The following is a 12,247-nucleotide window of genomic DNA, read 5'->3' on the forward strand; positions in this document are numbered from 1 at the left end:
CCAATGTAAATACTACTACCGTGTTTTGTTTTAAAAACCTTTATTGTGAAAATATCAGTATACAAATACGGGCCTATAACCACGTGGGCCGGCACGGAGCAAACTGAAATCGTATATGATGAGGAGACATTTACACTGTAGAGGAACGTAACGAGCGGGCCATTAGGTTGCAAGAACTAAGGTGTCTAACAGTTGCGGAATCGGTGGACGTACATTTTGTAATTAAAATAAGACAGGGCCACTTACAATAACATTTTCTAGATATACATTTGCGGGCAAGGAGTTACGAGTCCCATTTATACCGGCGCCATTTTGGGCGAGGCCGGGCAGGTCCAAGATATAGTCAAAATGTCTTCACCAACAATCGGCCAGACCAGAACCCCTTTCGGCCCTTTATGCTACAAGATGGTGTCTTCCATTCAGAAAATATTGTTAGCAGCATTTTGAAAGGAAAGATAAACAGCCGTTCTCCTAGTGAGTCTCACATTGTTACATTTAGGAAGAATGTTGAAGAGTAATATGTGGAAAATCTGAAGCCATTTTTCTACAAACTCTCAATCAGCCTAAGTCATGGGCGATCTTTGTCCACACCAGGGCAATAGTGAAGCTGCAGCAGGTGCAAAGGAGCTTCAGACAGTCTTACAAGCACTGCTTTTCTAAACATTTTTTTGTATTTTTGCACAGTTTTATATATTTTTTTTTGTTTTTGATGGAGGGGAAACAACAAAAAACAGGCATTGAAAAAAGCTCAACAGTGCAGGGCGCCTTATGCTGCTTCCGACCTATTCACACATCGGTCCACTACTGACATCACCTCATAGGCCAACGGGGCACCCCACACTGACTTTCGGCGCAGCATTGTAGGATGGCCACACCAGTGCGGCAACTTGCTGGACACCACCTCGGTGCCATCCGGATCTCGGAGCGTTCGAGTCACTGTACCGCAAGAGTGACCGGAACTCAGCTGGTCACACCGTCTTTCGGCGCAGCATTGTAGGATGGCCACACCAGTGCGGCAACTTGCTGGACACAACCTCGGTGCCATCCGGATCTCGGCGCGTTCGACTCACTGTACCGCAAGAGTGACCGGAACTCAGCTGGACACGCCGTCTTTCGGCGCAGCATTGTAGGATGGCCACACCACTGCAGCAATTTGCTGGACACCACCTTGGGCAACAGTGAAACTGCAGCAGGTGCAAATAAGCTTCAGATAGTCTTACAAGCACAGCTCAGAACTCTCAACTATGGCACTCAATATCCAGGACTTGCCATTCGGATCTTGGCGCCTTGTGCTGGTTCCGACCTATTCACACATCGGTCCACTACTGACATCACCTCATAAGCCAACGGGGCACCCCACGCCGACTTTCGGCACAGCATTGTAGGATGGCCACACCAGTGCAGCAACTTGCTGGACACAACCTCGGTGCCATCCGGATCTCGGCGCGTTCGACTCACTGTACCGCAAGAGTGACCGGAACTCAGCTGGACACGCCGTCTTTCGGCGCAGCATTGTAGGATGGCCACACCAGTACGGCAATTTGCTTGACACCACCTCGGTGCCATCCGGATCTCAGCGCGTTGTGCTGCCTTCGGCCTATTCGCACATCGGTCCGCTACTGACGCCGCCTCACGTGCCAACGGATTTTCTACGGTTTTTGTAGCCCTATGCCGCATAACAGGTCATGTGACTTCTTTATAAAACTTTTCATTGGTTCATTTTACTTTTGGTTTCCTAAAGATGGAAGGCTTGGTCATATGACCTAAAAATAACACTTTTCATTGGTTTAGAACATTTTTTTTTCCCAAACGATGAAAGCCCCACCTTGTTTCTGGATCATTCAGACTGAAGCTGGCGTCAGCATGAGAGCACCACCATCTCGTGGCTCCGTCGTGGTCATTCCGCGAGCAATCATGGCAGCCGCTCCCCACCGGAAGCCTGCGGGAGTCGGGGGCCCCCAAGACTTTTGTACAATCTTCACGGCTGAGGGGACGCTTTTCGAGAATGGAGCCCAAGCCCTAGCAGGCAAGCGTCCGAGTTCCAAAGTGTCCCAGGGCCATTTCAGTGGACCAGGCCCAAAACCGAGGAGCCGTCCGCCATTTTAAGAGCCATGTGGCAGCCGCCTATCGCTGCACTGCAAGAGTGGGAGCAACTCAACAACATGGTGAGCGAGACGCTGTAGCCGCAAGAGCGGGCGCAACTCAGCTAGATGGCCGCCACCTGGGGAGGCCCGTTCACGCCGCCTCCCCCACGCCCCCCCCCGGGCCGCCGCACGCCAATTTTCGGAGTAGCATTGTAGGATACCAAAACCAGTGCGGCAGTTTACTGGACATCACCTGGGTGCCTGTCGTACATGTTGTGTCAGCCATGTGACACTGGACACAGACCGCTACTGACGAGGCCTCCCCCCGCACCACCCGGGACGCCCCACTCTGTTTTTCTGTGCTGCATTGTAGGATCCCTAAACCAGTGCGGCACCCAGGCGACATCACCTGGGTGCCGTCCAGAACTCTGCACGTTGTGCTGCCTTGGGACTATTCGCACAAAAGACAGCTTCTAACCATTGTTGCTTTTTGTGTTGAGAAATGTTTAAATGTTTTTAGTTTTTGTTCCGTTCGTTAAAGTTAATAGTTAATAAAGTTTTATAACCTTACTTTGTTGGAGTGTTATCTATTTTTTTAAAAACGGGTGAATGGGGCCTTGAATCGGGTTATTGTCATGTGTGGGCTTTGGAAGTGTGCTGCTGCAGGATCGGACATTTCAAACTCAAATGCACGTTCTTTTTCTTACCTTTCCGAAGCATGGAGCGCAATAGCAAGCAGAGAAAGGGTGATGCACGTGTTGAACACTGCCTGGCCTGGCAAGTTGCTGGCAGTCCCCCCCGCCCGCTCCTGAAAGAGGGCACACACACACCGCCGCCCCGAGTACTTCACAAATCTTTAAAAGACCATGCGCTTGTTCATGAGGCTTAAATGGTTTATCACCTCTTCTAGAACCCCTGCATCGACCCTCTGACGTTTCATGGAAAAATTACCATGTAACACAATACCAAGCCCTGTCAACTGAAACCCCAAGGAATCGTGGGGCATATTATCAAGGGGGTTTATCTCCGCTTTTTTGGCTTTAAAAGCCATGAAAGCGGAGATAAAATTATTTCCCTATTACCAAGCTGTCGCTAACACCAGTTAGTGACAGCTAAAAGGAGATAGCGACCATCTTGGGCCCCGCTTTGCATGTCAGTGATACTTATCACTAATGACATGCAAAGTGGCGTGCCAAGATGTTAGCGACTGGAAACAGTCCCTAACATCGCTACCTTCTATTACCAACTTTTGGAGATATTCGCGCTAAGCGCGAATATCTCCAAAATCTAACACCTGCCCTGAGCAGTTCTTAGCCATGTTATCCAATGGGAGGTGGATAACATGGCTAAGAGCATTTGCTCGATAATACATGAATATCGCTGACTTTTCTGCGATAATAGCAAGGTTTATCTGCGATAAAAATCGCCGATGTACGGCGATAATTTTTGTCTCTAAACAAGTTAGAGACAAAAATTAACGCTAGTTGTTCGTAATATGCCCCCGAGTTTTTGCTTGCAGAAATCGGGAGGCGGGAGACTAGCACTGAAATCAGTAGTCACACGCCTGAATCGGGAGGATTGGCATGTCTGAATTCTCTACAGCTGGGGCCATAAACTACATCCGCAGGGTTAGGTGATAGCCTGGGACCAGCCTGGCATCTAAAATGGCTGCCGTGCACGACAAAATTGTGGCATTGGAAAAAAGGCAAGATGGCGCAGCCGCTGGAAGAGATGTATCAACATATATCAGCCTCCTCAGCCACCCTCAGGAAACATAGGGGATTAGGATACGTCTCCCGCACCCCCTTATACCTAGTACTTTAATTAACGAAGCACAAAATGGCGAATTCCCGTTTCGCTACCAGTTTGCGGCCCAGTTCGCGGCCCGTGAAGCGCTTCTACCGTGAAAAATCTTTTTTTTTTATTTTCCCCACGGGACCCTTTAATAACCCCAACAACATTCCTAGGGGGTCAAGAGGGGGATACCTTGCCCCCTTTCATTAAATTCCCCCTTAGTTTTTCACCTTTTCTTCTCTCTCGATCCTACCGAGAGACAAGATGGCGGCCGCTCCGGACTGTCACGCAGCAAAAAAAAAAAAAAGCTCATGCACAGCCGCTGGAAGAGATGTATCAACATATATCAGCCTCCTCAGCCACCCTCAGGAAACATAGGGGATTAGGATACGTCTCCCGCACCCACTTATACCTAGTAATTTAATTAACGAAGCACAAAATGGCGAATTCCCGTTTCGCTACCAGTTTGCGGCCCAGTTCGCGGCCCGTGAAGCGCTTCTACCGTGAAAAATCATTTTTTTTTTTTTTTCCCCACGGAACCCTTTAATAACCCCAACAACATTCCTAGGGGGTCAAGAGGGGGATACCTTGCCCCCTTTCATTAAATTCCCCTTTCGTTTTCCACCTCTTCTTCTCTCTCGATCCTACCGAGAGACAAGATGGCGGCCGCTCCGGACTGTTTAGAATGTTGACAGACACCGGAGAGCCAATCAGCTTTCTGCGCGCAAAGTTCCGATAAGCGAAAAGTAAGCGGACCGGATCGCTGCCCAGAGCGCTGTTACAGATATATATCTTGGTTTGAACGTTAATTTCTCAAAAACTACTGGAGCACATATATTGAGACCTAGCAAAGGCACATCGGGCTAACAGTCCCTACAATTTTGCCAAGTTTCGTGCAAATCCATTCAGCCGTTCGAGCTAAAAGTGAGTCCAACCGCCCTATGGAAATTAACATGGGAAAAACGCGTTTTGGGACCCCCCTTTTTTCTCGGCCCCCCCTTGACGAAACCCCCCCAAATTTTTAGGGGCTGCTCAGAAACAAAATGTGCCATTTTCCTGAAAATTTCAGCCGATTCCGTCCACAAACGCCAAAGTTATTAGACATAGAATTTTCAAAAGTCCCATAGAGAAAAAATTCTAACTATATATACCTACTGGCTATCGCCAGTAGGTAATATATATATATATATATATATATATATATATATACACATATATATATACTAATATAATAAAGAGAGAGCCCAAACCTTTGAGGAGGGTAATCTCAGGAACCACAGCACCAATCACAACACCCAATACAGCATTGGAAAGGGCAGCAGAAGGACACAGGCTATGCAGACGCCCACCATATACATTTAAAAGGTGAAAGAACCGTGCCAGCCAAGTAGTCCCTTGTGGGCGTGTCTGCGTTGTGCTGTGGGCATGTGCTGGGGGTGTGACAAACGCTGGGGGCATGTGGTACGTTCCGCCCTTCTTGCCATGTCTAATATCGTGTGCTAATCCCACCCTGCTCCCTTTAAATACCCCTGCACCCCATAATCATAACCCACCCTTACTCCTTAAAATACCCCAACACCCTTAAACACAAACCCATCTTAACCCTATAAATATAACCTGCACCCCAAAACCCAAACATATCCCTAAACCCTAAAAATACCCCTGTACCCCAAAACCCAAACCTAGCCCTGAACCCTATAAATACCCCTGTACCTCAAAACCCAAACCTACCCCTGAACTCTAAAAATACCCCTGTACCCCAAAACCGAAACCTTGCCCTGAACCCTAAAAATACCACTGTACCGCAAACCCAAACCTACCTCTGAACACTAAAATACCCCTGTACCCCAAAACCCAAACCTACCCTTGAACCCTAAAATACCCCTGTACTCCAAAACCCAAACCTAGCCCCGAACCCTAAAAGTACCCCTGTACCCCAAAACCCAAACTTAGCCCTGAACCCTTAAAATACCCATATACCCCAAAACCGAAACCTAGCCCTGAACCTTAAAAATACCCCTGTACCCCAAAACCCATACCTATCCCTAAACCCTAAAACTACCCCTATACCCAATAACCCAAAACTATATCTGAACCCTTAAAATACCCAAACACCCCAAAACCTATACCTCAGTACCCCAAAACATATACCCCTATACACATACTTACCTTATCCAAACATTAAAAACAAGCATTTGCAATGCAATAGATCTCGCATTAGGAAGGTTTGAGCTATTGGTATTGTAAATGACAATTTTTCTATTCATGTGTTGGTTTTGAAAATAACGAAATTAATAGCTTTGTCATTTACAATGTCAATAGTTTTAACTTTCGCAAATGTGACACCTATAGCATTTGTAATGCAATATGTGTTGTATTTACGTGACTTAGATGTATTGATATTACAAATAACAATAGCTTTAGATTTTTTCAAATAATTAATACTTAAATAAAAGCTATTGTAATTTATAATGGCAATAGGTTAAACTTTTGTAAATAACTTTAGTGAAGATTATGTTCAGTGTATTTTATTGTGACGAAAATCCAAGAACAGAAGTGAAATATTATCATCTTTTTGTGACATTAGTAATGAAGCTTGAAACATTGAGAGAACATATTCGAACCAGTTGTTGTTGAATGATTGCACAGATGGATGCTGTGGTGGAGCTGAGTGATGTTGTGGTGGAGACGAGTGATGCTGTGGCGTTCATTGATAATGTGGTAACGCATAGTGATGTTGTGGTGCCCCTGATTGATGCTGTGGTGGAGCTGAGTGATGTTGTGGTGGAGACGAGTGATGCTGTGGCGTTCATTTATGCTGTCGTAGCGCATAGTGATGTTGTGGTGCCCCTGAGTGATGCTGTGGTGATGCGATAGAGTCAATAAGATAGATAGATAGAGTGAGGGCGATAGATAAATAGAGGGAGGGAGGGCGATAGCTAGATAGAGTGAGGGCGATAGATAGAGTGGAGGCGATAGATAGAGTGAGGGCGATAGATACATAGAGAGATAGATACATAGAGGGGCGATAGATAGATAGAGTGAGGGCGATAGATAGATAGCGTGAGGGTGATAGATAGAGTGAGGGCGATAGATGGATAGATAGATAGAGTGAGGGCGATAGATGGATAGATAGAGTGAGGGCGATAGATGGATAGATAAAGTGAGGGTGATAGATTGATAGATAGAGTGAGGGCGATAGATGGATGGATAGAAAGATAGATAGATAGATAGATAGATAGATAGATAGATAGATAGATAGATAGATAGATAGATAGATAGATAGATAGATAGATAGATAGATAGATAGATAGATAGATAGATAGATAGATAGATAGATAGATAGATAGATAGATAGATAGATAGATAGATAGATAGATAGATAGATAGATAGATAGATAGATAGATAGAGGGTGATGGATAGAGTGAGGGCGACAGATAGAGTGAGGGCAACAGATAGAGTGAGGGCAACAGATAGACAGAGTGAGCGCGACAGATAGATAGAGTGAGGGCGATAGATAGATAGAGTGAGGGTGATAGATAGATAGTGAAGTGGCCTCGTGGTGGACCTGGTGGCCGTGGTGGTGGACATGGTGGTGGATGTGGTGGACATGGTGGTGGTGGACGTGGTGGTGGTTGACGTGGTGGTGCTGGTGGGTGTGGTGGTGGTGAAATGAAATTAAATTAAATGAAAATCATTTTTTATTGAGCGCTAGCAGCTGCCCTGAGGCGTCCACGCGCTAAAAACTACCATCAGTGCTCAGAGAAAAGAAGAGGGGTGAGGCAACACTATTGATTGAAAAGAAAGGATTTAGGTTTCTTGCGAAATCTGAAAAGGTTAGAGTCTGCTCTAAGATGAAATGATAACTTGTTCCATATTTTCGGGGCTTTATATGCGAAGGATCGACCTCCAGCGGTGGATGTGGTGGTGGTGGTGGATGTGGTGGTGGACGTGGTGTGGTGGTGGTGGATGTGGTGGTGGTGGACATAGTGGTGGTGGACGTAGTGGTAGTGGTGACCATGGTGGTGAAGGTAGTGGTGGTGACCATATTGGTGAAGGTAGTGGTGGTTGTGGATGTGGTGGTGGGTGTGGTGGTGGAGGTGGTGGTGGTGGTGGACATGGTGGAGGACGTGGTGGACGCGGTGGTGGTGGACATGGTGGAGGTGGACGTTGTGGTGGTGGTGGACATGGTGGTGGTGGTGGTGGACGTGGTGGTGGTGGTGGATGTGGTGGTGGGGGTGACATGGTGGTGGTGGACGTGGTCATGGTGGACATAGTGGTGGTGGATGTGGTGGATGTGGTGTTGGATGTTGTGGTGGACTTGGTAGTCAACATGGTGGTGGTGGAGGTAGACGTGGTGGTGGTGGTGGACGTGGTGGTGGTGGAGGTGGGTGTAGTGGTGGATGTGGTGGTGGTGGACGTGGTGGTGGTGGACGTGGTGGTGGTGGATGTGGTGGTGGTGGACGTAGTGGTGGTGGTAAACGTAGTGGTGGTGGTGGAGGTGGTGGTGACGATTGTGGACGTGGTGGTGGACGTGGTGATGGTGGACGTGGTGGTGATGGATGTGGTGGTGGTGGACGTGGTGGTGTTGGACGTGGTGGTGGTGGACGTGGTGGTGGTGGACGTGGTGGTGGTGGAGGTGGTGGTGGGTGTGGTGTGGTGGGGGTGGATGTGGTGGTGGTGGAAGTGGTGGACGCTGTGGTGGTGGATGTGGTGGTGGGGGACATTGTTGTGGTGGAAGTGGTGGTGGTGGTGGATGTGGTGGTGGAGGACATTGTTGTGGTGGAAGTGGTGGTGGTGGTGGATGCGGTGGTGGTGGACCTTGTGGTGGTGGACATGGTGGTGGTCGTGATGGATGAGGTGGTGGTGGATGTGGTGGTGGTGGTAATGGTGGTGGACAAGGTTGTGGGTGGTGGACGTGGTGGTGGGGGTGGGTGTAGTGGTAGTGGTGGTGGTAGTGGACGTGGTGGTGGTGGACATGGTGGTGGAGATAGTGATGGTGGATGTAGTGGTGGTGGACGTGGCGGTGGTGGACATGGTGGTGGTGGACGTGGTGGTGGTGGACGTAGTGGTGGTGGACGTAGTGGTGGTGGATGTGGTGGTGGTGGACACGGGGGTGGTTGTCGTGGACTACTTGCTGGTGGATGTGGTGGCTACCTACTCTGTCAATAGCCTTCCTTTTGACCTGGTACAAAATATATTTTTGTATTATGGTCTTGAGTATGTGCAGTTTTCTATCATATTACAAAGAAAAAAATAATGGCGTTACTCTATATTTTGCACCAGTGCAAGTATTTCTAATATGGCAATGGGCGCATACGTTATTAAACTACACACTGCCAAAGTAATCAGGTGAATTTGATTGTAGAAGAAGCGAATCGGATTTATGACGAGCAAAAATCTTGTAGAAAACATGTACGAATAAAACACGTGGATCATCAACTTGACCACCAGATGGCGCTACATCGTGCCCGGTTTTAAGAAACATTCGAGTCAAACAAACTAGTAGAAGAAAAAAACATTTCCCGCAAGTCAGTTGAACTTTGCTTCCGCTTATATTCTCTTTGACACTCGTTTAATAAGTGCAAGCTGAAAAATATATTTTTTTAGGCTTCCTTTGTTTTCATGTAGTTTAAACGGTTAGATTGAGTTTAATTTGGTCACGAGATCTGACTGTGCAGAATGGTACAGTCCGTAAATGATGTTTCCTGCTTGTGAGTGATTTCTTCGGGGTGTGTGGTGCATTCCAAGAGGTGTGTGCTAGGAGTCTGAGCTCAGTTCTGTGGTGTGGACTCAGAGCCCTGTGAGAACAGTTAATATAACTGGAGCAATATGTAGTGAAGTAAGGTGAGGTCCAATGACTAAAGCTGCCTGTGATCCCGGTTTTGCATATAAGGGTGGGGGTGGCTGTTAATATTACTGCCTACGATGGTCAGGGGAGAGAAGCTGATTTCTAATGTAATTAAGTCTGATTTAAATGTGTGCTGCTTGGATCTAGAGGGGGTGACGGGGTCAGAAAGACTCACGTAGGGCCCTCCTTCTCAGCCTGCTACAAATTCAAATCTGGAATTTGGCCTTCTACGTGTTTCGGCGGAGCCGGGAAAGAGCCGTCACAGAAGGTACTCAAGCTGGCCTCTGCTTTTAATTACGATGTTTAGGGGAGATAAGCTTTTACACGACTTAATGAATATATTTTAAAAGTTGTGCCTTGCGAAAATGAAGATCCACCATGCTCCGTGTTGTTTTTTTAGTTTTTAAGCAAAGAATTTCTTGTGACATTCAATTAAAAACAGTAACGGGTAAATACTTACGTTTTCGTATTTGATTAAACGCCAATATGATGAAATGTCAGATCTCAAATAGAGATAATTATTAATGTACTAAATCCAAATTCATTGTTGATGGCAAAGGGGTTATTACACCATTGTCAAATGGCCGAAATGTAAAACTATGATGGAAACTGAAAGCGTCTGCCTATTAAAACCGCATCTAAACGATTTTGAATTAGAGATTCATTTGTGTGCTGTACTACTTCGGCAAATGTACCGAAAGTGAGCCCTAGAGGGCAGGCGTGTCGATAATATGCAGAGTAAACATGATTGGAATATGGAGAATGAAAAATAACAAGCAATGTCCTGAGCAAATGGTGGGGGCCTGAAGCAGTGGAGAGGGAGAGGTGAGGGGGGAGTCACGGGGAGATTAAGGGACAGAAGGCAAGCGGCCGTGAAGTGCAGGCGGGGGCGGGGAGCCTTTGAAGAGCCGGAGTCACGGCCTGCGGCCGTGAATAAGTGAAGTGAATAATTAGGGGAGGAGAACTGGCAGGCTGATAGGCAGAAGGCTCAGGCAAGCTCGTGCACGAGGCGTGCACTTCCCAAAATCCGCTGGAGAGCCCTTGGCCTTAAGTAGTGGTTTAGCTGCATTAGGGCTCTTTTTCCTATTCCTGCGGAATACGAAAGGGGCGAGCCCTAAAAAAACATGCTTTTACCGTTCATGCATTTACAACGAATTTCGTTGTAAATGTATGCGTGGTAAAAGCATATAAAATGTAATGTGAAGTGATGGTATGCAGACAGAAAGTTGAGGAATAATGGGTGTTTACCCTCCCCCGGTAAGTACATTTCACCACCCATTTGAAAAATGCACAGGTCCCTCTCATTGATGGCCAGCACCGAGATACACTTTTAGACACACCTCCCGCCACAAGCTCTAGAATTGAGAACTTTAGAGCTGGGGAGCTATGTTCAAATCTCGGCATCAGCTCAACATCCTGTGATTCCAGGCAAATCGCTTTGTCTCCCCGTGCCTACCACAAATGAATGTGTTCTTCTGTAATGTAAATTGTGCTCATGCAATGTTGTCGAGTTCGCGCTATATAATATTGCAAGGAAAAATAAAGTAGGGAAACTCGAGTTCACACACTACTGGACGCGCACTCTTCAGTGCATCAGCAGTGCACTGTGAATCGGAGCGTTTCACAGGCCTGTCACAGATAAGAAGTGCTATCAAAACGAAATCCTACAAAACAATATACTTCTGGCCGGCAGCAATTCATACCCGGACAACGTCGGGACGGGCTGCTAGTATATATATATATATATCAAAACAAAACCCTTTCAGGCATAGGGTGACACATAAATTATGCAAAAAAGAAGGAGAGACCTCTGGGTAGTTCTCCAGTTTAGGTGGAAAGCCGCTCCTTTTTAGAGCACTCTCAACACCAGCGACACTCTAGATCTGTTCTCCTCAAATGTCTGTTTTTCTGTTAAAGTTTTTAAGCATAGGATTAGCACAGTGCCATCCACGCCGAGATAGAAAAGGACAAAGTCTTTTGCCTGGAGGAATGAAACGGAGTTGTTCATATATATATATATATATATATATATATATATATATATATATATATATGCATGTGACCAAGGCCGCTGGGACTGCCGAAACGCGTTATGACAATCTGTCTAATGGCTGAATAAAAGAAAGAATGCTGAAAAAAGATGGTCCTTGCCTCGTGTTTCGCTAGGGAAGCGTCGCTGCTGCGAGGTATTTGCAGATATATATATATATATATATATATATATATATATATATATATATATATATATATATATATATATATATATATATATATATACATATATATATATATATATATATATATATTCACTGAAAAAACCATAGGTTATAGACCATATATAGTTAGGAATTAGCATTTACAAAACCTTGAACATTCACTGAAAAAACCATAGGTTATAGACCATATATAGTTAGGAATTCGCATTTACAAAACCTTATTTTACTCACACAAAACCATTGAAATTCCATATATAGTTAGTTGCACTAACTATATACGCGCACCCGCAATCCACTGCTG

The sequence above is a fragment of the Lissotriton vulgaris genome, chromosome 9 (assembly GCF_964263255.1).
Source record: "Lissotriton vulgaris chromosome 9, aLisVul1.2, whole genome shotgun sequence".
NCBI lineage: Eukaryota > Metazoa > Chordata > Amphibia > Caudata > Salamandridae > Lissotriton > Lissotriton vulgaris.